This window comes from Humulus lupulus, chromosome 8, assembly GCF_963169125.1.
Source record: "Humulus lupulus chromosome 8, drHumLupu1.1, whole genome shotgun sequence".
Taxonomy (NCBI): domain Eukaryota; kingdom Viridiplantae; phylum Streptophyta; class Magnoliopsida; order Rosales; family Cannabaceae; genus Humulus; species Humulus lupulus.
This window is the reverse complement of record NC_084800.1, coordinates 122,084,661-122,089,012: the sequence shown is the minus strand read 5'-3', so window position 1 is coordinate 122,089,012 and position 4,352 is coordinate 122,084,661. Positions and strand designations below refer to the sequence as shown.

Sequence of the window (4,352 nt, the reverse complement as noted above, 5' to 3'; positions counted from 1 at the left end):
GACCAGTAAAGTATTTTGGCCGACCAGTCAAATGTTTTGCCTAACCAGAAGAGTGTTTTGGCCGACCAGTATCACTCCAGAGAGCAGAGTTGGCCGACCAGATAGATCAGAAGCTCAGCCTATGACTCTTCAGCAAAATTTCAGTAACGAATTCAGTTAGAATCGTCCATAGATACAACGAGAAACTCTCAGATATCCCGAAGAAATTGTATAAGGTTGTATTTTAAATTTGATTATTAATTAAATATTGGTTAGAACAACTGAATTATCTCGATTATTGAGGGACTTTAATTTGTACGATCCGTGAGCCTATAAATAAAGAGCTCATGGCATCATTGAGAAGGGGGGATCACTACAAGAAAAAATGCCTTTAATAACACCGAAAATGTGTTATCAAAACTTACGATAACACTTTCTGATGTGTTAAGACCGACTATGTTATCGTAGGTCAGGGTACTTTACATAACACTTTATCAGTGTTATACAGATGTGTTATTATACTGTCAACGATAACACAATTTCTGTGTTATTTTCATATATAGATAAGTGTTGAATTATGTTATTTATAGTCGATACTATAACACTTTTTTTGTGTTATACTACACTTTAGTATAACACTTTTTTTGTGTTATACTACACTTTAGTATAACACATTTTTTGTGTTATACTACACTTTACTATAACACATTTTTTGTGTTATATAATGAAGTTTGCATAACATAATTCTTTGCATAAAAAGTATTATTGTAATATATATTATAACTCAATTTTCGTATTATTGTTATATTTAGATATATTTAAATTCTCATTATATATTTTATTTATATAACACTAATTTATTCTATTATATTTTAATTTTTTTATATAATTAAAATTAGCTTTCTAATATATACTAGCATCATCAAATGGACTTGATTTTCAAATAACAAAAAGTAAGAACATTCTACATTGAATTAACAATCCACAATTTAGTTTAAAACATTCAACATTGTCATCAACAACAAAATATTCTTTAAGTATTCAAGGAGTCTAAAAGTTACTACTTTCAACACAAAGAAATAAACAAAGTTACTACTTTCAAGGAGTCTTAAGTATCCTTTTATACTTCGCTTGTCATATCTGCAAAATAAACAAAGAAATATTTTATTGTTATTATCTAGCATCACAAATTACTTCTAGAAAAATGCTATGGAAATTATATCCAAGAAAGGACACCACATACAAAATAATAGATTCACAACTACACCAAAGCAAACAAAGAAACCAAACACTAAATTATAAGACATTAGTTATTTTTTGAGTATGAAAATGTACCTCTTGGAATAACTTTTTTAGAAGGCCATGCAACTGTGGAACCAACTGCTTCTTGTATTGTAAGCATCGCATGATTAGGACGAAATAAGTAAGACTCTGGTACAATAGCAACATCAACCCATACTCGCATAAAGTCTGGTCCAAGAGGCTTTCCATGTACAGTTATATTTGGATCACTAGAATCCCAACGACCTTCAGCAACAATTGCATCTGCCCAGTCAAGCAAGTAGCAAGCATTCTTCCCTTCTGTAAAGTTATGTCTTTTTTCTAGTGCAATACTCTACCAAATTTATTTTAAAGACAATATATTAGTTTCTATAATTGTTCTTCTAAAATGAAAATTTAAAACAATAACAACTTCTATAATTTACCTTAGGGGACTGAATATTTTTTTACTGTGGTACATTGCGAGACTATCCTTCGCTTGGTGTCACTTTACCACCAACCTAAATATAAAACCAAGATAAGTTTTATTGGAAGAAAAGAAAACTAAGATATATAAGTGCAAGATAGAAATACCACCAAGTGTTCTTTAAGTAGATTCATCATTTCAGTCATTTTGAGCTTCATATTATGTTGCTCTTCTTCTAACTTGGAGATCTTGCTATTACACATATTAACAACAGTTAGCTTTGACCTTGTTACGCCTCTTCCTTGTCCGATTAAACGACCAGATTTTGGGTTACCAAACAATTTTGTCAAGGCATCCTCATCAACGTTGTTTGTAGTTCCAGATTTTGGGTCTTCAAGGAGAATCTCATTCAATGAACCCTGCATATAAATTAGTATAACTAATGTATGCATTATGGAAAATAAGTAAAAATTCACAAAAATTAAATGACTAATACTCACAAAAATATCAGATGTCGTTGGGTTTACAGGTTCACCATTCTTCTTGGTATGGGCTCTCCGAAAAGCATCGATTCTAGATATTTTACCATCCTCATTTTCTTTCTTCTACACAATACATCAATAGAGATTATAAAATAGAGACTACAATAATGGAAGCAAAAATACAAACAGTATAAAACTTAATTATTACCATATCATCAATTGTTCGAGCATATCCTCTTCGACTTAAGGTGTGTGGAACAGCTTTCTTTCTTCTTTCTTGGCATTTGGCCCTTATATCCTATTTAATAAATAAGTAAAAGAGGCATAACTATATTTAATTTAACACCAACAGAGATAAAAGAGGCAGCAACATCACTTCTTAAATCATATTTCTTACCAAATGTTCTTTACTAATTTTTTTGGCAACAAATGCTCTCCATTCTACATCACTTTTTATGCAATCCGGCTTTAAGGCTAGTCGTCCAGTCTCATTTTTTGCATTGATAATATCCTTTACAAGCCTAGATTTCCCAGCTCTCCATAGTTCTGCCATCATTTCAAAGCACATCTTTTTTTGCCAATCATCATGTAAGTCATATTGTGCCTACAATAGAATATAGAATAACATATTATATGTTTAAGTGTAGAGCTGAATATATATAAAAAAATACACTCATAAAAGTTGTAATTCTACCTGAATAGATGCCCAAAGAACATCTCTCATCATTGGTGAAACTTTCCTCCAATCTGAAATAGTGTAAGGAACAACCTCTCGCACAAGACCGCCCACAAAAGAAGAAAATTGCACTGAGTTAGTACCAACTGGTTGCCCTTTTTCATTCCAATTTATTATCCTTAAGTCATTGTTCCTCTTGGCAAGATTTGCCAATAGAGTTTTTATGTTTGTCTTCTTGGCTAAGTTCATTACATTGGCATCTACATCTTGAGGTATTTCTTCAATCTCAGTTTGATTTGCCTCACCAGTTGTTTTTTGTAATCTAACAGATTTTCTAAGAAGTTGTTCAAGTTCTATCTCAACCACTTCTTCACATTCTGCATCAGGCACTTGTTCACATTGTGGAACAGCCCCTTCAAATTCTACACCAACCCTTTCCTCATCAGATATCTCTTCATGTTCCTCCGTTACTCCTTTTTCACAAACACTATCAACTACCTTATCTACTTCATAATTAAAAGATCGTTTAGTTTTTGAACTTCCAAGTGACATTTCCATGTCTTCCACATCATCATTTGGATCTAGCTCTATATCATAGACCATACGACGAGTTGCTGCTCTAGTACTAAGAGCAGGTGGTGAATCAATTACAACTCTAACAGGTGTAGAAAACCTACGAAGATCACTCTTTTTCTTTAAAACAGGGCATCCAAGCAACATATCGTCACAATCAGCTTGAGTCTTCAATGATGCTTTTCGCTTTTTGGCCACAAGATTGCATAAAGCACCTAGACGAAGGTGTTTTTTTGGAGATCTTCATAATGTACTCATTTTTCAAGTTGAAATTGCTGCAATATAAAAAGAAAGATAACATGGTATATAAATCAGAAATGCGGATCACCAAAGAGTAATAAACATACACCAAAACCATAAAACCAGAATTATTTCATTCAAATTGAAATAAAATCATAAAGTTCACCGTAGAGAGTAATAAAACCACATTTGTTTCATTCAACAAAAGAGTAATAATACACCAAAATTACATACAAAAAGTGTAAGTAGATTTGTTTCATTCAAAGTACATAAGAGACAACAGGAAACTCAATTTTCTTCATTGGATTCAAGTCCAAAACACCCTCTATTTGAATTCTTTAAAGCTATATACCAATTACTTTACTCATTCACCCTTGCATAAAAAGCTTTTTTCACTTGTGAAGCTAATACAAATGGATCCCTAATGGATTGAGCTTGTCCTATATTAAAATTTACAAGCGTATAGAACTCCGACTTCTTAACACCCATTCGAATATTCGTCCAATCGCACCAAAACAATGGCACCTTAAAAGTACGATAATCAAGCATAATTATATCCTTGATAACACCAAAATACTCTTCTTTATCATTCAATTGCCCACTGTCATGTGCTTCCAAGTATACACCGCTGTTTTGAGTTGTTTTTTCAGCTCCTTTTTTATGGAATCGAATTCCATTAATCATGTACCCTTTGTAGGAAGTGACACCACGACTT

The 4,352-nt window shown here is 32.3% G+C and overlaps 1 long non-coding RNA gene across 1 annotated transcript; it reads right to left on the bottom strand.

Annotated features, from left to right (window-relative positions):
* Window positions 1-947: 947 nt before the first annotated feature.
* On the bottom strand, window positions 948-1,573 carry LOC133794052 (uncharacterized). The gene is made up of 2 exons (XR_009875101.1): window positions 1,315-1,573; window positions 948-1,119 (listed from the first exon to the last, which is right to left on the bottom strand). It is a non-coding gene; the product is annotated as an uncharacterized LOC133794052 (long non-coding RNA).
* Between the last annotated feature and the right edge of the window lie 2,779 nt (window positions 1,574-4,352).